Source organism: Cavia porcellus, unplaced genomic scaffold, assembly GCF_034190915.1.
Source record: "Cavia porcellus strain 051 isolate PalLab524CR breed Dunkin Hartley unplaced genomic scaffold, mCavPor4.1 scaffold_2, whole genome shotgun sequence".
Lineage (NCBI taxonomy): Eukaryota > Metazoa > Chordata > Mammalia > Rodentia > Caviidae > Cavia > Cavia porcellus.
Window position 1 is genome coordinate 115,881,218 of NW_026947485.1, and position 23,068 is coordinate 115,904,285.

The 23,068-nt window shown below is 38.5% G+C and overlaps 2 pseudogenes; one reads left to right on the forward strand and one right to left on the reverse strand.

Annotated features, from left to right (window-relative positions):
• The first annotated feature begins 1,275 nt into the window (after positions 1-1,275).
• Positions 1,276-3,369, forward strand: LOC100734493 (olfactory receptor 2L5-like; annotated as a pseudogene).
• A 2,329-nt stretch (positions 3,370-5,698) lies between these two features.
• Positions 5,699-20,933, reverse strand: LOC100734212 (olfactory receptor 2L13-like; annotated as a pseudogene).
• Between the last annotated feature and the right edge of the window lie 2,135 nt (positions 20,934-23,068).

Sequence of the window (23,068 nt, forward strand, 5' to 3'; positions counted from 1 at the left end):
AAAACTCTGTAGTAAGTCACATCTCATCCTCTCTCCATGTGCTCAGTCCATGACACTCATGATTGCACTCTATTTCAGGAAAATGAATTCATGCAAAGTTTGTCCTCCTGTGATGAGCTTTTCTCACCCAGTGTATTGCCTTCAGTGCTTCTCCATGGTGCAGCATGTGTCAATATGTCTTCTTTTTAAAAAGAGGAACACTAGCCCACTGGGCACACACACTGCATTGTTTGTGGATACCACTCTGGATTCGGGATTAGTGCATTCTTGGTTTGTGATCCTTGTGAATTATGATGCTTTTAAAAGAGCATAAAACAATCATTTGAGGGCCTGCAATACCTCCTAGGGTTTCACAGCCAAAGATGGGATCAATACTTCATATTCACATCTAATTTAATCTCTGAATTAAAGCTACATGATCCTGTACATTGGCAGCATCATTTGATATGATGACAAAAAGTACAAAGATTTCCAAATATTCCATATCCTTTTAGAAAATATAATGTCCTGTGTTATTTATTTCTGTGTTATTTATCCTGTGTTATTTATTTTCCTACAGAATGTGCAGTGGCATCTCACTGTGATTCACCTTTACATTTCCTATGTGGTTACTGATCCTGGGCATCTTTTCAAGCCTCTGCTACATATTTTGATGCCTTCTCTGCAACTGTGCAGAGCACTGTTAATGTTTGGATACTGAGGGAGCTGTTGGAAGAGAACGGCTGATGCTCAATACTTAAACTCAAGAGCAGGTGTCACCATGACTTTATCAAAGAAGTCAGTGACAGGAAGACTCAATTCCAGATTTCTAAGCAAGTGAATATAAGGACATTTGATTGAAGGAAATTTCACATGAAGATTGTTGGATAAAGACCTCTAAAAAAGAAATATGTTTTCTTTAAATGAGGAACAGTTTGCTAAAATGTTACTAGTAAGTTTGAAGAAATAAATGTGAAAGCAAAAGTCACACCATGAGAACAGGAAAATGTTTTCATAACATGATCTATACTGCACTTGTAATATGAATAATGTGATATCAGAATTTGATGATTTATAAGTTCACAGGGAAAGTAAACTGGTCTCATAGTTGAGAATATAAATGAAGTCCTCGTATTCTGAAAGTTTTAATGTTTCTAAAAATGACTTGAGAAAAGAATACGTGTTTGATAAAACATCAGTTTATTGGGGAAAATAAAATTCATCTGTTTTAAAAACTGTTAAAACCATTTTATACATGATTCTGATGTTAATTAACTTTATTTAAAATTTTGCCTAATGGCGATCTGCAGATGTGCATGCACTCTGTATCTGTCTTCAGGACAATCCACAGGAACACAGCATGGAAATTACACTCAGTCCTCCACTGAACTCATCCTGCTGGGCCTGTTCTGCCATCAAAAGTTAGCCTTGTTCTCTTCATGCTCATTGTCCCCATCTTCCCAATGGCCCTAGCTGGCAACCTGACCATGGTCCTGCTCATTCTCCTGGACGCCTAGCTCCATAATCCCACATACATCCTGCACAGTCAGCTCTCCCTCGCATCATTGTCACCAAGATGGCTTCAGATTTTCTACTTGTGAGCAAGTCCATCTCTTTCATTGGGTTTGAGACCCAGAGGTTCTTCTTCCTGAGTTTAACAGGTTCAGGGGGACTGATCCTGTTATCTATGGCCTATGACCATTAGGTGGCTATCTGCTTTCCTCTGCACTAGTTGGAAACAGAACAATGTGTGTGGTGTTGATCTTGGGATTTTGGGCAATGGGTGCTGTCAACTCCTGTGCTCACACAGTATACACCCTGAATATCCCTTACGGCAGGTCCAGGGCCATCAACCAATTCTTCTGCCATGTCCCTGCCATGCTGATGCTGGCTTGCAGGGACACCAGGGTCTATGAGTACGCTGTGTTTGTTAGCACAATCCTCTTTCTTGTGTTCCTTTCCTGGGTATTGTGTGTCCCTGTGGTTGGGTCCTTATCACTGTCTATGATATGCACTCCCAGGAGGGCAGAAAGAAGGCCTATTCCACCTACAGCACCCATCTCACAGTGATGACTTTATACTATGCATCATTTGCCTATACTTATCTATGCCCAAAGTCCCTCCAATCTCCAACAGTGGACAAGGTCCTGGCTGTCTTCTACATCTTCCTCACCTCAATTCTCAACCCTATGATTTACAGCCTGAGGAACAAGGAGGTGATGGGGAATTTCGGGGAGAATGACTCAGAGAACCTACTCTGTAAAAAAAAAAAAAAAAAAAAAAAAAAAAAAGCAGGCAAATTTCTGCTCCAGTCCCCTGGACTCAAGTGCATGCCCACTGTATAATGTGCAATCAGTAAAACGTTATTTTAAACCTACAATAACTAACATTTGGAAAGTGAAAAAATGCTCATGTATGGTAAAATAGTCTTATAAATGTGAATAAATAAAATAACCATTTTGTGATCTATTTTCTACCAATTTTGAGTGTGTCTATTTTCTGGTAGTCTGTTTTCAATGAGAATTATATTTTAAATAAAAAGTAAATTGTCCAGATGGAGTTGCATGCTGGATAATTCTATGCTCTTATGCTCTTGATTCTTCTGGGAAAATGTGTTAAACTGATTTTTCTGCTACAAACCCTGCAGTTATCTTTCAGGGAGCTCTGGTTCTTACAATGAGTGCCGCTTCCTGATTTCAGGGCAGATCTGTCAATCAGCAGATCCTTCATCATGCTGGTTTGGACTTTCTGCCTAACACCTTTGATACTAGGGCCTTCCCCATGTGGATCCTTGATATAGATTTGCATGACACATTGTACTTGGCTCTAGACCTCAGATGATCTTCTGGAGGAGATTACCGTGAGTTCCGGGGATGTCCCCATGGAATTCAGTGTCTCAGCTGGATTTCCTGAACTTCTTATGTGTGGGTAGATCTATTATACTTTTCTGCATTTGACATTTAGGGTGAATATTACAAAATAATCCTATAAATTATATGTCCAATATTAAACATATTTCCTTGTGAAGTTGACAACAGCAAAACTGATATTGAGAGTGAGGTCTTTTCCATGATGTTGACTGGCCATATGACTGAAGAGCCTTTGGAATTAACTTGGAAAAATATTGAGAGACTTGCCACGGAGGCAGCCTGCACATCCTGTAAACTGAGTGAGGGATCCTGGTTGGAGCCTAAAGGATTAGAATACTGCTGGAAATGCTGCCAGCTAGGAAGCGGCCCTGGAAGCTTCTGCAGAGCAGGGCTGCATGTGGTGTACCTTGTGCTTTCTCAGGATCTCGGTGTTCATGTCTGTGTGTTTAGAGATATTGTCAGGGTCACAGAAAAATTTCAGCACAGTCTATTCTTGAAACAGTGGCATGGTTACCGCTAAGAGCTTTTGGCTGGATCTATGCTCAAAATTAAGAATGAAGAGCCAGGATGGTGATTTGAACCATTTGGTCCGAGGGAAGGATCCTGTGGAGCTATAGTTTCTGTGAATGAAACAGAGGAGAAACTGATTGTTGAGAAGGCACTGGACAGTGGAAAAATGACCTGAGACCTTTTACTGGAAGAAAAATAATGGACCTAAATGCAGAAAATCCCTTGGGCATTTCTTAGTGCTTAGTGTTGGCATGCCCTGTTTCTAAATGTTAATGGGAAGCAAGAACTGTGATTGTAATAGCTCTCTTACTGTGACTTTAATGTAGTTTTTAGACACATGTTTTGAATCACATTATTTAGTTAAACTATTCTGATTTGAACCTTGAATTTTAAGCACTGTTTGATTATTTATTTTTGGAGTAAAAATGAAAACAATGTGAAATGTGTGCGTGCGTGTGTGTGTGTGTGTGTGTGTGTGTGTGTGTGTGTATATATATATATATAATTGTTTTATTAATGTAAATCTGAATAGATCAAGATGAGTTAACTTTTCACCAATCTGCACAGGATACTGTGCTTTAAAGAAAAGTGTCTGGTTATCAAGTCTGCCCGGGGCGGATTGTGCTGCATTAAATTGCAACAGTCACTTGTGACAGCAGCTGAAATGAATCAGCATGGATCTGTTGTGGATCCCACCCAAAGATCATTGTCACCAGTAAGGAAGCAGAACCTTTAGGGAAAATCGTGTACTGTAGGTTTTCCTGGAGGACACAGGTTGGTCTTTCTGATAAGAACTCGGCTACACCTGGCAGTGTCTGAGGGGTGAGGCTGCCCACGACCTCTGCAGCTCCTGCCTCACCACAGCTTAACTTTATGCTGGGTGTGGACCTCCATGACTTAATGATTGTCCTGCAGGGTTTGCGTCCTCTTTGGTCTTATTCTGTCCTATTCCCTTTTCCCCTTCTTGGGAATAGGTATGTTTAATCTGTACCATTATAGATTGCAGATAAGTTTTTCTTTTTTACATTTTCACAGAGATGTTTGCAGCTAAGGTTTAAGTTGAATCTCAGAAGAGACTTGAGCTTCAAATTTTGAAAAATGGTGACATTTCTGAAACTTTGGGGAAGAAATGATTGTATTTCTGGTTATATACAGGGTAGTTATGTGTAATTGTGAGCTTGCTATTGCCTCTATTTTAAGGTTAATTATACTTTAAGGAGATGTGTTTGGTGAGAATCTGAGGAGAAGTGGACTCTGACCATTAATCCAGACATGTGAATGCAGTGAACTGAGAAAGGCCTGGCACATCAGTGAGTGCACTCCTGGGTGTGTCCTGGTGCATCAAGGAGGTGTGTACTTGGGAGGTACACATAGGTCCTCAGCTGTTTTTCTCTGACACTGTTCCAGTGTCTGCTTCACTCCTCCAGGGAAGCTCTGTATTACAGCTGCAGTCAGGCTTTGCAATTGCTGGTTGTCTGGATGTCATTGCTCATGGCAGAACACTGTCACTGGTCCCATTTGACTGAGGACAGTTATGATCTTATGTTCCCCATCATCAGCTCTCTCACCTCCCCTACAATCTGGTTTCATCCATGCTTTCTCCATTTACTCACCTCCATGACATGAAAAATTTTTTCTGCAATTCTTTGCTTTGCAATATAGTAGACACTGACCCAGGCAGGAGATGTAACTCAGCTGCACAGTGCTTGCCTGGAAATTCAAGGCCCTGAGTTTGATTCGTGGTAAAAAAAAAAAAAAAAGACACTAGTTTAATATTAATTTGCCTACTCTGAATGTGTAAAAACAGTGTAATATATCTAATATGAAATGTGCAGAAGAATAATGAAATAGGGTAAAATAAATATTATAAAAGAGAATAATATTAATTTTACATAAATTTAAAAATTAATTCCAATATTAGCATAAAGTCTCATTAAGAATATGTGAACAAATATATGATATATAACATTTAATTATACATATAGTCAATGTAAAATTAATGAGTGTTTTTCAAATATTGTACTGCTTACAATAAAATTTTCTTTTTCCTTTTTTTCGGGAAGTGTATCAAGAATCAAACTCAGGATCTTTCACCTGCCAAGTAGGTGCTGAACTAAGCTGTTTACCCTACCCCTAAATCATTCTGAATAAAAACAATTACTATGGTATTATAGAGTTACTAAGATACTATTTAAATTAACAGTGGGTTTTAATGTGCCACTAAAGTTTTCAAGTTTCACATGTGTATCCTATCACATCTCTATCAAGCCACACTATTTCAAAGTGTTCAGCTAAGCAAAGAATAAGAAGATGGAGGAGGCAGAGGAGGGACTCCAGGATCACTTTTTCTTGGGCAAGAATATATCAAACAGTTTTTCCATGGCCCCCATGAGTTCCCTGTGGCACAGGCTGTAGATGAAGGGATTCAGCATAGGGGTGAGGATGGTGTAGAAGACAGTCAGGGTCTTGTCTTCTGCTGGGGAGTGGAGACTCCTGGCTGAAGGCAAGTGTAGACAAAGGGAGCATAGTACAAGGTGATCACCATCAGAATTGTGGAGCAGGTGGTAAAGGCCTTTTTCCTTCCATCTTTCAAGCACATATGGAAGACAGCAAACAGGACCCATCCATATGAAGCAGGCATGCCTAGGAAATGGAGGAGGAGGAACAGGATGGTGCTCACAAAAACCATGTACTCATAGTCCCACATGTCCAGGCAGGCCAGGGACAGCATGGTGGGAACATCACTGAAGAAGTGATTGATGGCCCTGGACCTGAAATAGGGGAGATGAAGGTGTAGACTGTGTGCACCAGGGAGTTGATGGAGCCCAGCGTCCAAAATCCTATGACTATCTTTGCACACATCCATCTGTTCATGAGCACAGGATAATGGAGTGGGTGGTAGATGGCCATTAATCTGTCATAAGCCATGGAAGCCAGGAGTTACATTTTAGATCTGACCATGGTCAAGAAGAATCACTGTACCCCACACCCTAGCAAAGAGATTCATCTCTGGCCAGAGAAGAAGTTGAAGGCCATGTTGGGGACAGTAGCAGTGACATCCATCAGGTCCATGAGGGAGAGCTGGCTGAGGAGAAGATACATGGGCATGTGAAGATGGGGATCCAAACATATGAGGTGAGTCATCACTGAGTTACAAACCAAGGTGAACAGGGACACACAGATGATAAGAAACAATCCCAGCAAGATGAAATGATCTGAAGTTTAGTTCCACTTCCCCATGAAAAACTACTACTTTAACTTCCTTGAACAAAATATAAAAATTAAGTATAAAGTATGAGTTAAACCTTATAGAAGAACAAAAAGAACTTAATGGAATCCTTTTATTTTCTGCAAAAAATATACATTTCAACACATTAATTCTCATATCTGAAATAAATATTTGTTAAAATAAACTTTAAAAATCTTCTGATAATTCTCACATATCTATGAGCTTTTAAGTATAAAATCTATCAATATGGTTAGAAAAATTAAATGAGATGACTAAAACATTTCTTTTTTAGATTTTTTATTTTAAAGACAAAACAAACCAAAAATTATAAAACAATACAGAATTTAAAATAAAAAATAGGAAAGAGACACTAGTTAATATATTCAATATTGCTCTCCTGACATCTGGTCAGCACACTCCCATCATGGCAAATATGGTGACTGAGCTTTTAGTGAGACCTATCAGGCCACAGGATACATAGAAGAATAAAATGCTTCCATCAGAAAATTCCTAGTATTTTTTTAAGGTAGCAAATCAGTTTGTCACAGTGGCAGGATACATGATCAACATCCAAACACTTCCTCCATTCTTATTCATGAACAGTAAACCCACCAATGAGGAAATCAGGAAAGCAGTTTCACCCATGTTGGCTTCAGAAAAGTGAGGTACATAGAAATCCACTTAACCAAGAAGATGAAGGACTTCTATCATAAAATTCATTTGACACTGAAAAAAGTTTTACAGGTGATAGTAAGTGGAAATACTTCCCATTTCCATGGATCAGCATACCAAGACCAATATTGTTAAGATGGCCATTTTTCCAAAAATGACCTAAAGATTCTATGAAACTCTTAGTAAAATATTAATAGTATTATGAATAGAGCTAGAAAAGAATTTCAAGATTCATATAGAACTACAAAATACCCAGAATGACTAAAGGAATTTTGATCAAAAAGTTCACGCTGGTGGGGTCACAACACTAGATTCCAAAGTATACTGCAAGGCTGTAGCAGATAAAAACAACACAGCACTTCCACCTAAGCACCCATTAGGCCAGTGCAGTCTCAGTAGAAAATTGTATGCTTGACGTGTATATCTGATTCTCTCTCGAAATGCTGAGGTTATATTTTCAGGATATTGATTTGGAGAGCATCTTAGATTATTGATGTTCCCATATCTAAAGGCAGTAGCTAAGAATATGCAAATAGACACTTCAAGTAATTTAAACCAACTGGTACTTCACATAACTTGAAAATCATGAGCCCTGTCAAAAGAGACATTTACCAGAGGAAAGCACACATCCTCTGTAGAGACAGGAAGAAGGTCTAAGGGAAGAGGGTGGAGGTAGTAGTGTAGGAGATAAAATCAGTAGAATCAGAATGTGATATGTCTGTGTATCAATCCTTAGCTGAGTGTAACTAGTGTAACTTAGCTGAGTGTAACTGTGTCATAAACATTCTAATAAGCTTACACAGAAGGAGCAATACTAAATGTGAGCAGTTATTTCAGGAAGATGACAGCACCCAGCACCGTTGGACAAGGTGTCTGCCTCTTCTGCTTTTCAGTACTTTGGAAACAAGTCTTGACAGCCAAGTAGAGGGACTCCAGTCCTGCCCCACCCGCCGCCTCTCCCACCAGAGGAGCGCTCCACAGCTGCCTGCCAGAAGGAGAGAGCACAGCCTAGCAGAGGGACTCAGTTCCAGCCCCGTCCGATGCCTCTCCCACCTGAAAAGCACACCACAGCTGTGGGCCCAAAGGAGGAAGCAGGGTGGAGCCACTGGAACCTGCTCCAGCCTCGTCTGTGACCTTCTTTTGACCTGGAGACAACCAGGACTAGTGCCACTGCCTGGAGGAGGGGCAGCCCTGCTGAGGAGGTTTGAGGCCTACCTAGGCCATAGGGGAACCCTCTATTAGCCTGGGGAGCTTTGCCATCCAAGGAGTGGATGACTACACAACATCCAATCCCTGGGAGAGCATGAGCTCCTGGCTTTAGGGGATTGGGGGTCTGCTGGGCATGCAGCCACACTAGACTGGGCTTAGCAGGATTTGAGATTGCCTGGACCACACCAGGTGGCCTTCTTTCCCTCAGGGGAGCTTTACTACCAGAGGGGGAAACTGTGCAGATAGAGGAGGCTTTAGGTCTACCTGAGAGGAGCCTGGCAACCCTCTTTTAATCCAGGGGCTCTGCTGCCCAAGCAGGGAGCTACACTACCAGAGGAGTCCCAGGACACAAGGGACAATTTCCAACACCCCCAGGGGAAACTCTGGAACAACACTTGAAACACGGAAATATAGGAAAATGACAAAACGAAAGACCAAAATGCAATCTCAAGAATCCAGCCCATCCCAAGAAAGACTAGGAGCCATGTACATAGAAGAAAATACATGTCATATACCTGAAAAACCTGAAACAATAGTAACTGAAGTAAAGAAGCAACTCTGGGAAGCTTTAAAGGAATTCAAACTAGAAATAATCTCTCAGGTAAAAGAAGAAATGATAAAAGAAATGAAGGAGATGTTGAACATATCTAAAGAAGACACAGTTAAAAAAATGGAAGAACTAAACAAAAAGATAGAATCCCTAGATGAACAATATAAAAAACAAACAGAATATATAAAACAAATGCAAAGAGATATACAGGAAATCAAAAATTCCATTGAAAGTTGTAAAAACTGCCTCAATGAGTGCGAAGATAGAATTTCGGACCTCAGAGACAAGATTGCAGCCAGTGAACAGGAAAGAAAAGATCTTTTTAAAATAACAAGAAATAAGAAATAACAATTCAAAACCTGCAAGATGACACAAAGAAAAACAACATAAGAATGATAGGGAAAGAAGGAGACAACATAAAGGAGGTAAAGAGGATATTTAGAGAAGTAATAGCTGAAAATTTCCCAAACATGAAATTGGAAACTGATATCAGGATCAGTGAAGCATATAGACCTCCAAATAGCCATCACTAAAATAAAACTACATCCAGACATATAATAATCACCATCCCAGAAATTGAACAAAAGAATAGAATATTAAAAGCTGTCAGAGAGGGGCTGGGGATTTAGCTCAGTGGCATAAGCGCCTGTCTTGCAAGCAGGCTGCCATAAGTACGATCCCTGGTACAGATAACAATGAGAAAGACAAAAAAAAGCTGTCAGAGAGAAAAGACAGATCACCTATAAAGGAAAACCTATCAGAATTACAGCGGACTTCTCAACACAAACAATAAAGGCAAGAAGAGCATAGAGTGAAGTATTTCAGATCCTAAAGGAAAATGCTTTCCAACCTGGACTGATATACCCTGAAAAACTGTCCTTCAAAATCGATGGAGAAATAAGATACTTCCATGACAAAGAACAGCTGAAGAGCTTCATGATCACTAAGCCAATCCTGCAAAGAATACTGAAAGACAGTTTAGATACACTTAGGAAAAAAACCACTAAACAAAGCAGACAATTAAACAGAACAGAAAGATAAAGATGCAACAACAGAAATGTAACATGTCAGCAATAAACCAATATAACCATTAACATAAATGATCGGAATGCACCAATTAAAAGAAATAGACTAGCAGAATGGATCAAGAAACAAAATCCCACCATATGCTGTCTACAAGACACCCATGTAACCCAAAAGGACACTAACAGACTGAAAGTCAAAGGATAGAAAACAATACTTCATGCAACAAGAACCCAAAAAAAGCGGGAGTAGCTATTCTGTTTGCAGAAAATGTGAACTTCAAATCAATAATGATCAGAAGAGATAAAGAAGGTTACTACATACTGGTTACAGGAAAACTTCAAGAGGAAGATATAACTATCTTAAATATATATGCACCAAATTCCAGAGCACCCAGTTATATAATATAAGTAATATCAGAAATGAAAAACCAAATTAGCAGAAATATAATTATAACAAGAGACTTTAACAAAACATTGACACCAATGGAGAGATCAAACAGACAGAAAATCAGCAAAGAAGAAAAAAAAAAAAAAAAAAAACGAAATCTCACCTGTGAACAAATGGAATTGATAGACATATACAGACTATTCTGCCCAACAACAACAGAACACACATTCTTCTCAGCAGTACATGGGTCATTCTCTAAAACAGACCATATATTAACTCACAGAACATATTTAAATAAATGCAAAATAGTTGAAATTATTCCTTGCATGTTATCAGGGCATAGTGCTATGAAATTAGAAATTAATGATAAAAGATACTGCAAAAATCCCACAAACACATAGAAACTGAATAAACCCTCTTATGTAATCACTGGGTCACAGAGGAAATTAAAGAAGAAATTAAACAGTACCTATAAACAAATGAAAACACAAATACAACTTACTGAAATCTGTGTGATTCAATGAAAGCAGTCCTCGGGGGAAAATTTATTGCACTGAGTTCCCACATCAGTAAAACAGAACAAATACAAATAAATAACCTGATGCTACACCTCAAACACCTAGAAAAAGAAGAGCAAGTCAAGCCCAAAGCCAAAAGAAGAGAGGAAATAATAAAAATCAGAGTACAAATCAATGCAATAGAGACTAAGAAAACAGTCCAAAAAATCAATGAATCAAAGAGTTAGTTCTTTGAAAGAATAAATAAAATCAATAAGCCCCTAGCCAACCTTATTTTAAAAAGGGAAGAAAAAGCTCAAATTCATGCGTTCAGGAATGAAAAAGGTGAAATCACTACAGACCCAATAGAAATACAGAAGATCATCAACACCTATTTTGAAAACCTCTACTCTCAAAGGTTTGATAACACAGAAGAAATAGATTCCTAGAAGCATATGAAGTACCAAAGCTAGGTAAAGAAGATGTAAAACTGCTGAATAACCCAATTTCTATTAATGAAATCAGAAACATAATTAAGTCCTTACCTATAAAGAAGAGCCCAGGCCCAGACAGATTCACTGCAGAATTCTACAAGAAATAGAAAGAAGAGCTAATGCCAACACTCCTAAAACTCTTCAATGAAATTGAAAGGGAAGCAATCCTTCCCAAGTCACTCCTGGAAGCAAATTTTACTCTAGTACCAAAACCTGAGAAAGACCCAACTGAAAAAGAGAACTACAATTTCCCTAATGAACGCAGATGCAATAATCTTCAATAAAATATTGGCAAATAGGATGCAGCAAATCATCAAGAAGATTATACACCATGACCAAGGGGGATTCATGCCAGGTATGCAGGGATGGTTCAACATATGTAAATCAATAAATGTAGTCCACCCTATCAATATGAAGAGTTACAACATTCAGGAAACCCCTCTTGCCTTGTCACTCAGTCAGAACAACCAGATGCTCTGACTTGATAGGGAATTTGTGATCTGACATCCCCAAAAATAAGACCACCATGAACTATCGACCCTGCCAGACAGGATATGAATTTTCAAAAACATCAAGCCACCTGCAGCAGAGAGCTCACCCACTAGTAAGCAAAGGACAGGACCCCTATTAACCAATTCGATCTGCTTCTGTAACCAATGCTTGCTTTGCAGTTTTTGGCTATATATACTCTGTACTCTCTTACCCGGGGCTCTCTCCCCTCTCTCTATCAGAGTGCGGTCAGAGAGTCTCTCGCATGCATGGACAATAAAACCCCTTGATTTCCATGAGAGATGGTCCCTTGGGGTCTTCTTTGGGATGGTGATCTTACAAACAGAGTCAAAATAAGAATCACATGACCATTTCTATAGATGCAGAAAAAGCATTTGATAAGGTACAACATTCATTTATGATAAGAACCTTGTAGAAAATTGGAATAGATTGTCTTTACCTCAACATAATAAAGGCCATTTATGACAAACCAACAGCCAGCATCATACTAAATGGCCAAAAATTAAAGGCCTTTCCTTTAAAATCAGGCACAAGACAACAATGTCCCCTGTTACTACTCCTATTTAATACTAGCCAGAGCAATTAGACAAGAGAGAGAAATAAATGGCATAAAGATAGTAAAAAAAGTTAAATTATCACTATTTACAGATGATATGGTACTCTACATAGAAGACCCCCAAAACTCCATTGAAAGACTCCTAGATATAATAAATAAATTCAGCAATGTGGCTGGATACAAAATCAATACTCAAAAATCAATAGCATTCCTATACACTAACAACAAAATCACAGCGAGAGAAATAAGAGAAGCCACACCCTTCACACCAGCAACCAAAAAAATGTAATATTTAGGAATTACTCTCATGAAAGAAGTGAAAGACCTATACAGGGAAGGTTATAATAAACTGAAAAATGAAATTGAAGATGATCTCAGAAAATGGAAAGACATTCCTTGCTCATGGATAGGAAGAATAAATATTGTGAAAATGGCCATTGTCCCAAAACTCTTACACAGATAGAATGCAATCCCGATAAAAAATACCATCAATATACCTCATAGATCTTGAGAAATCACTCCTAAAATTCATCTGGAGTGAGAAGAGACCTAGAATAGAAAAGACAGTTCTAAGCATTAAAGGCAAGGCAGGAGGCATCACAATCCCTGTCTTGAAGTTACACTACAAAGCAACTGTAGTAAAATCAACATGGTACTGGAATCAAAACAGAGCTGAAGATCAGTGGAATAGATCAGAAGATATAACCAAAACTACAAACACACTCAACCACCTTATCTTTGATAAACATGTTCACTGGAAGAACCATAGACTCTTTAATAAATGGTGTTGGAAAAACTGGCTCTCCATATGCCGAAAACTAAAACTACACCCATGCCTATCACCATATACTAAAATAAAATCTAAATGGATCAAAGATCTAACTATTAAGACAGAGACACTAAGTCTACTGGAAGACAAATTGGGTAAAAACCTTGAAGACATAGTGGTAGGTAGAGAATCCATGAACAAGACCCAAGCCGCACGGGAAATACTTCCCAGAGTCTATAATTCGGATCACATCTTGTTAAAAAGTTTCTGCACGTCAAAAGAAATCTCTAACAATGTGAAAAGAAAACCCACAAACTGGGAAAAAAATCTTAGTGAATTGCCCCTCAGACAAAAGATTTCTGTCTAAAACATAAAAAGAATTTTAAAAAATCAGACCCCCAAAATTTAAAGACCCCATCCAAAAATGGGCATCTGAGATGAATAAACAATTTTCCGATGAAGAAATACAAACGGCAAATAAATACATGAAAAAATGTTCACCATCACTGGTCATTAGAGAAATGGAAATTAAAACCACACTGAGATTTCATCTCACTACTGAAAGAATGGCCAAGATCAAGAAAACCATCAACAACAAATGTTGTGGAGAAAAAGGAACTCTCCTGCACTGTTGGTGGGAGTTTAGACTAGTGTAACCATTGTGGAGGTCAGTCTGGAGACTTCTCCAAAAGCTGGGACTGAAAGCCCCATTTGACTCAGTTATTCCACTTCTAGGCATATTCCCAGAAGAACTGAAAGCATCAGACCACAGTGATATATGGTGCACCCATGTTTATAGCATCACAATTTGTAATAGCCAGATCTTGGAGACAACCTAAGTGTCCCATCAACTGAGGAATGGATAAAATAGTTGTGGTATTTTTATACAATGGAGTGCTACTCAGCTATAAAGAATGATCACATTGAGACATTTATAAATAAATGGACACAGCTTGAGACCATACTCATAAGTGAAATAAATCAAGTTCACATGTATAAATACCGAATAGTTTCCCTAGTGTAAGAAATGATAGAATACATAAAAGTACGTGGTAATCATGATTCCCAGTCACACTGGTTTGAAGACATATAATGTTTTCACTCATTAATTGGAATGGTTTTAATCTGGGTTGTTTTATTTTATTGTCTGTGATACTATGAATAGTTATTTTGAAGAAAATAAGACAGCATAATAGCTAGTGCTGATTTATATCATCCTGTTTTGAAGCCCCATCAAGTTGTTGTTCATCTGTTTCCATTGATTTTAACATGTTGTATCTTATTATATTTTAATGTATGTAATAGTATAAGCAAAAATTTTTATAGGCAAAGAGATAATACAGAAACCAATGTTTGGTTTCTGTTAGCTGGTTCTAAATAACCTGCAATATTTCCATTCTCTTGAAAGGTTGCACACTGTGTTGATAAGTTTGATGCTATAATGTACGAAGTTAGACTCAAATATTTCAAGGAAAGAGACACTATGGTAACTACTATTAATGTCAGGCTATCTGGTGGTGAAACACAATGATGCTTAAATTGTTTGGTTCTGATCCGTGTTGTTCTATTGATATGTTCTTTTTTATCTCAATCTCCCCCCCTTTTTTAAATTAATTTATTTCTTAGTATCTTTTAATTAAGGGACAACTAAATTAAAAATAGTGGGATATATTATAGTAACTTTTTGTTTTCCTATTAACCTGATTTGAACCCCTGTATTGTTCTCCATATCTTGTTCTGACTGATTGTATTATATTCTGTTTTGTTTAGTAGTATCAAATGTGAGGGTATAGGCAACCACTTTGAAGGCAACCAGATATTCTTCGATGCCCATTATGTTTTGACTATTATCTTCTTTGGAAGTCCTGTAAGGTCTCCAATGTGGGTTTTATTGGTCTTGTTCTGTACTGTTTTGTTCAATTCTTTTATACCAACTGATATAGGCAACTCTTTTTAAGATAACAAGAGGCATAATGGTAACCATTGTTGATCACGTAGTAATCTCTTTTTGTATTATATACTATGTCCATCCTCCTGTTCTAACTGACTCTGTTTTGCTTTGTCACATTGGGTTTTTCTTTGTCTGTTTTGTTTTGTTTTGGTTTGTTTTTCTTTCCCTCTTCAAAGAAAAAGTTATAAGAATTGTGGGAGTAATGGAAGCCAAAATGTGTGATTGTTATCACAAAAGAGAGGAAAGAAAGTGATCTAAAAGATCCAACTGCAAGTATATTTAAGTGTGTAGGATAGAAAAACATATTACTGAATTTTTGTTAGATCATTGAACAGAACTGTCTGCAATCTCATTGTATTAATGTCCACTTTCTATGCTTTTATTTTTACCTGGGCAACTGTTTCTGAGATGACAATATGTAATTACTAACTAGTGAATTCTTACTGTATATTTTTTCTTGAAATTCAGTATTACTTGTAGCCTTTTACTGTTTTGTTTTGTGTTTCTTTTTAAATAAAAATGTCTCATATCTAACGTGTAGGGACAAAACTTATGACCACCTTCAACAGGACACAACACTTCCTTCAAACTGTGCTCACTCTTGTATTGCGATGTTTCTAAACACTGACATGTTTCAGTGATTACAGTGAACAAGATTATATGATAAGTAGTTAAAACCATGGGCAAGTCATGGAACAGAACAAGTCGCAATATACAATGTGGGTGCTGTACAGTCATTCTTACTAGAAAGAGAAATACAGAGGGAGCAAGTCCAGAGAGACAGTAGGAAAAGAGTTCTGGAAAAGTCAGTTGTTACTTTCCTCCTCATTGAGCAAAATATGACACACTTGCAACTTAAAGGAAAGCAGGTTCAATTTGGCTCAAGTTTCTGTCCATAGTCTGCTGGCTCCAAAGCAGGACAGCATGGAAGTAGTCATGGTGGAGGAAAACCTACTCCCAACACCCAGGTATCTGGGAAAAGAGAATCCATGGAGAAGCCAGAAAAAGAGATGCAACCCTCCTGGTCATCCCCACAGCAACCTGGCCCCTATAGCCAAACCATTCCTAAAAACAAGTCAGACACAGTACCCCTGTCCTCTAAACGCTTCCCAAAGAGCACATCTGTGACTAGTTGAGGCTTTCCAGGGACATCTGATATAAAATGCAACAGCCCCAATGTGGAGCTACTGTGGGAGCCGGTCTAGGGATTGACTGTCCTGCTCAAAGGGAGCAGCAAGGAGAAAGCCTAGAATGGAAAGATATTCAGACCAAAAAGGCAAAAGAAATAGGCAATTCATCTTCAAGCATAGACTTAGGACCATTTCTGTAAGAAGAGGAAATTGGTTGGAATTTGTGCTGTGTTTGACAGGAAGCCAGAGCTATGCCATGGTCCAGTTTGTCCAGAGGTCACTGGAAGCTCTCGGTGGGGAACTAGTAGCTGGGGAAAGGACACTTGGGAGAGAGCAGTCAGGAGACAGTAAGGGCAGCTGGAGCTGGCTCTGACCATGGAAAGCACAGCCTTGAATCCTGGAGGCCAGGCCCCTCAGCATAGCTGGCTTCCAAAGAGACACAGAGGTGTCCCTTGAATGACACTGTCTGTTCTCCCTTTGCATGGTGATCCTGCATGGTGGGCTCTCTGCATCTCTCCTGAGCAAACAAACCAAATATCCACCCTAGTAATAACCTTCTATGACAGCCCAAACTCATGAACTGTGGTCAGATAGCAGAAAAATCAGTCTTAAATTTATGTTCTCCTATGTTCTTAGAGAACATCAGAAAGTTGGTTGGGGAGGGAATTCCTTTACTCTGTGATTCACTCAGGTTTAAATTCTGAGGAAGAAAGTTCTCTGCGGAAAACACTGAAAATACTGCATTTTCAATAAAAGGCACCAAACACAAAGAATGCTTATGTATTCCATGTGAGAGTTGTTTTCATGGTTCTTTAGATTTTCTACTGTTTCTTTTTAAGAACATTTTTCTAATATTTGCATTTAAGCTCTGAGTATAAAGATGATTTTATGGCTATTATGCCAACTATCTCTTTTTTGTACTGAAAACTTTAATTCCATTGGCAACAGGATATTGTAGATACATGCACATTGTTGCATACCTGAGATCTAAAGCATTGAATATATGGAAATTTTGTCTCAGTTTCAGCTATTTGTGTCCCCACAACTTAATAGGAAAGCTGCAGACAGGAATTGGCTGGGCTCTGTGTTCCATTCATAGGAGGTCCTCAATACAATGGAATTCCTTTGTCTCTTTTGTAACTTAAATAGGAAGCTCTAGACCCCAAGAAATCCAATGTCTTGTACACAGACACAGCCTTCAGGAGGAGCACATTGTCAGGTTCCAGGAGGCTCAAAGAGTCTCTCTTTACACATTAAATTACTCAGTGTTTCCAGTTTGTTACGTAAGGCTGTATAGTGTGAGTAGCAAAAGATGGCTATCATGGTGAAACTGTCTCTCCAAAATGTCTCCCTTAGCTACACCTAACATAAATCTCCCCTGTTCACTAATATCATTTAGACTCATCTGGTGAGAATTCTCTGAGTTTGCACTTTGAGAAGATAAATCATTGTGTCATGGCACCATTCTCTATGGACTGTCTGTTCCTTGCTGTAAAGGCTGCCCAATGGAGTCATACTGCAGGGCAGTGTGGCTGGACCATGTCCCATGCCAACAGGTACCACATCAAGTGATAACTCTTCCCAACATCAGAAGGCTTTCCTCACCTGCCAAAATCCCTGAAAAAATCCCCAAGTACATGGTGCAACAATTGTTCATGGTTACTGCCTCTGATGATTCTAAGCCCAAATTGTAAAACAGCTTCACTGCCCTCTCTTCTGACATAGCTGGATTCACACTGATTAATTAAAATTTCATCCCTCACTATTTTCTTGTTCAAGCAAAAACATAGTAAGACTTGTCACAAATGGTTCCCTCAGGCTCTGTGTTTCATATGTTAAAGGTTATCTCATCAAAGCCTCACTATCCCAACTTTTCTTCTAATTGATCCCTAAAGTCCCTGAGGACCAAATCTCCTCTCACTGGTCTTTGATAATTTGGAGATAAGCCAGTTCAGAGTTTAGAGCCACCACCTCCCCAGCATAATCACTGCACTGTATTCAGTATATTTCCAGTATTACACCTAGAAGGAATGTTCTAGAATACTGGAGAACAAAATCAAAGGACCAGAGAGATGATAGATGATGTTTATTGAAATCCTCACATTTTGTAATGGACTTAACCATTAAAGAGTTTGAGAAATACTTCTGCGTGTTCTGCTAAATAGAGGACTATCTGGCATTCAAAAGTTTCCTCTCTGCTCTCTGGTTAATTTCTGGAGAAATTTATTGGCAATTGAGACTAAATTTAAATCTACTTTGACAAAATAAATTTGACTATTTGTGAAAGGGTGTTCAGTTAACCCATGGAAATGTTATTCTAATCAATAGTTCTATTGTGCTGAACAGTTAAGACTGTGAAAAAACGAGTAGTTAGACTTAAAAAGAAGTGTCTAACCCATGAAATTCAGCAATGAGAAAGAATCTGCCTTGATAAATTAGTGAAAAGTTACTTTGTGGTCAAATTTTTAAAGCTGAGCCAATCTGACTGATGCTTTAGGAGCCAAAGGGGAGGACTTATAAGAAAGTCTGGGTATTGTCTGTTGCAAAACTGGTACTGAGTGAATCAATGTTTATCCCTTAAACCCAATCACTGGATAATCAGAGACATAGGTTGTGAAGTTATTTCTCATACTTACTTCTGCATTGTTTCATAAATTACTTTTCCATCACTGAGAAACAAAATGAACACTCAAAACTTAAAGTGGGGAGGCTCATTTGGCTTACAGCTTCTGTGAATTCAGTGCATGGTTGACTGAATCCATGGCAGAAACTCATATTTCAAATGCATGGCAGAAGAGTGCTATTCAAACAGTGCATCCAGAAATCAGGAAGACAGAAGGGAGAAGCTGGGGTTGGACACATCCTTCCACCTTATTACACTGTAACTCACCTCCCAGTGGTCCCACTTCTTAAGAGCAAGTTCACTTAGGAACACATGAGTTGATTAATCTCTTGATGCACCCTGTTCCTCCATTAAACAATTGCCTTCCAAAATCCTCACCTCTGGATGTGTGAGACTTTGGGGAACATTTTTTTAAAAATCTAACCAATGAGAATTGTTGTATTTTATCATAGGAAGAGAGGGTAAAATATTATTTGATCTGAGTGTAAAAATAAATAGTAACAATGTATATAATAGAAACATTGTGAAGTTCTATTCTTGACAAATACATTTTATAGCATTCAGCATCACAAGTGAGTAAGTTATAAAGAAAAATAGGTATTTTTACTTTTCCTTACATTTTCATTGTGACAATTACATGTATCTACTGAAAAAAAATGAAATTTATTATGACAGTTGCACACAAGCAAATCATGTTCTCTAATCACATATCTATCCTAGTACTCTCTTTCCTTTGCTCACCATAATCCTTTACCTTCTGTTACTGAGAAATCACTGGAACTGGCTTTTGGAAACTGTTTTAAAAGGATTAGAGATGTTAGTTATGGAGCTAAGAAAGCTTTAAATAGAGATTGATGGGAGATGTTGGCAGGAGCCCATGAGACTAACATTCTAGTAACAATGCATAAGGTTTGGATCATGGTGTTCAGGCTGTGAATAAGAACCCTATTAGTAACTGGAGTAGAAGCCAAACATGCTACATTTTTGGCAAAATCTTGGCTACATTCTCTCCATGTCCCAGTACTTTGTGTGAGCTGAAAATAAAGGTGGTAGAGTGAATGATTCATAGAGAAAATTTCAAGGCAGACTAATGTTCAGGATGCTTCCAGGATACTATTTGCTGCTTTCAATCAGATTTACAATATGAGAACTGAAAAGCAGCCAGGGTTAACTGCCCATCATCCCATCACTCTAAGAAGCTGTGAAAGGAGGATTGCACATTCTATCTAAACCTGGGAAACAGTAATACACAGTTTAAAAATAAAACTAAGTAAAAAGGGCTGGAGAAGTAGCTGAATGCAAATCTTGGATTCAATACTTAGCAATAATACCATTAATAATAATAATAGTAATAATAAAATGTAGCAGATTCAACAATTTTGCTACTTGAAAGTATTGGCAAATTTGAAGTCAAAATTGCATGGTTTATAAACAGATTGGTGTGATTGTAAAAAGTGCAATACCTCTTTAGAAAAATACAGAAATATTAAATATGTGAAAGAAAGCATCTAAGAAAATGAGCAAACCCCAGCAAATGTAGCCTTTGGAGGTTGCTTTGGGCATCACAGGAGAATCTAGAGTGGATCATTCAGCAGTGAGGGAGAGGTTGTAATTTGGCCAAACTTAGAGTTAGGTGGCATGCTTTTTTCTAATGACATAGGTGTAGGCCTTGGGGAGATCTGTGTGTGTGTGTGTGTGTGTGTGTGTGTGTGTGTGTGTGTGTGTGTAATGCTATGTCTTAGATCTCAAAAGCCTCCCAAAGACATCCTGAGTTCCGAGTAAGGCTAATGCAGCATGAGTGTGTGACAGGTGAGCCAACTTGCCACCATCTCTGTCAATCAATGGATAACTAACTGTGGTGTTGGATGGAGGGGCCTGCTTAGAGGAGTGGTTGGTGGATATGAGATTTGGAGATGTGCATTCTCGTCCTAGGTTCTTCTCTGCTACCTGTGGTTCCTGGCTGTCATGCATTGTGCATGTTTCTTCCAAGACACCATCTTTGTCTTGGTGCCAGCCCACCAGGCAGAGCCTGAAATTCTGAAATCACAAGGCAAAATAAATGTCTCTTCCCGTAAGTTGTGATTGTAAGTTATTTTTCCGCAGCAATGAGAAAGTGTCTAATACACTTGATAACAGCCATTCTGAACATTGCAAATATTAATATGGTTCTTATTTGCCTTTCCCCAATAACTCACACTTTTTCTTCCTTCTCTTCTCTCCAGGTGTCCCTGGTGAAGTTTTTGTCCTGTGAAGGCCTCCTTCAAGTACAAAACTTTCCACTCAGCGTGGACTTACTCATTCAGGCTATAAATTCCCAGTACAAAGATTTTAAGTCCCTGTTCAGGCACCAGTTATCGGGTTTGGTCCTAGACCCTGATCTCCTAAATGAGTGTACAGTGGAGGTTAAATAAAAAGAAACAAATTGTATGATTTGTAGGGTTCCAGGAGGGTCAAATTAATTTAATTAAGCTCAAGGCTTTGATGGTAAAGACAACAGATTTTCTGGGTCAGTCCTCTTATATTAGGACCAAGGACCAAGGACAAAGGGCAGAGAAACTGAGGAAAGAGTAGGCAGTGAGCAGGACCTTGGAAGTCACTTCAAAGATGTTTCCAAGTCATGAATCAAGTAAATTTAGTAGCACTATCTTATCATGAAGACATGGTAGAAGTGAGACTGAAGGAGTAATCTTTGCAGCTGCAGTGTCTCCCTTGTTAATTGGAGTTGGAGCCAGAGTGTCTGCAGCTGTGGCCTTATCTTGCCCTTTGAGGTATTTCTGGCCTCACAGGCCACTATAGGCCTCAGCCACAACCAGTGATTTATAAAGGTTCACTTACTATGATTTATCTCCCTTTGCCAGGCAAGGGGCCTCGGCCTAGGACAGACTTACAGATAAACATAAAAAGCCAATTAGTAAAATTTAAATCCTGCTCAGAACTACTTTTTAGTGGTCTCCAATACTAGTAGAAGGATATAAGGCATTTATTCTCAATGTATTTTTAAAATTCATTAAATGAAGTACAGGCTCTTGAGGAAGTATTTTAAACAATTTTGTTAGGACCAATTAAAAACTTCATAAGGTACTTGAATATGAAATTTGTAAATTCAGAAATTTCATGTGAAAAATTTAAAATAAAATTTTGGCTAACATGAGTCCAAACGAGAGATGATTTTTCTCTAACATTGTGAAGTTCTATTCTTGACAAATACATTTTATAGCATTCAGCATCACAAGTGAGTAAGTTATAAAGAAAAATAGGTATTTTTACTTTTCCTTACATTTTCATTGTGACAATTACATGTATCTACTGAAAAAAAAATGAAATTTATTATGACAGTTGCACACAAGCAAATCATGTTCTCTAATCACATATCTATCCTAGTACTCTCTTTCCTTTGCTCACCATAATCCTTTACCTTCTGTTACTGAGAAATCACTGGAACTGGCTTTTGGAAACTGTTTTAAAAGGATTAGAGATGTTAGTTATTGAGCTAAGAAAGCTTTAAATAGAGATTGATGGGAGATGTTGGCAGGAGCCCATGAGACTAACATTCTAGTAACAATGCATAAGGTTTGGATCATGGTGTTCAGGCTGTGAATAAGAACTCTATTAGTAACTGGAGTAGAAGCCAAACATGCTACATTTTTGGCAAAATCTTGGCTACATTCTCTCCATGTCCCAGTACTTTGTGTGAGCTGAAAATAAAGGTGGTAGAGTGAATGATTCATAGAGAAAATTTCAAGGCAGACTAATGTTCAGGATTGGCCTACAAGTCACAGTCCCTGCTCTTGAGAAGTGACAAAGTGCATGCTGTATCGAGCCCCTCACATGCACACAGGTTCAACGTTTCATGGGTCACACTTAGAAGTGACAGACACAAGCCCATCATGTATTTCAGAATATTGGGCTGTGAGTTTTGGGAGCTACAGAGATATAAGCCATTCTCTGTACTCACGATGCCTTGAGTGCATGTAGAGAGCAGTCAGATCTCTGAGTTGTGCACTTAGAAACAAGAATTAGGCAAATTGCTTGCCTCCCTTGGTTTTGGCACTCTCTGCTCTGACTAACGACACCTCACATGACTGCGTTTCCTCCAATTTGGACAA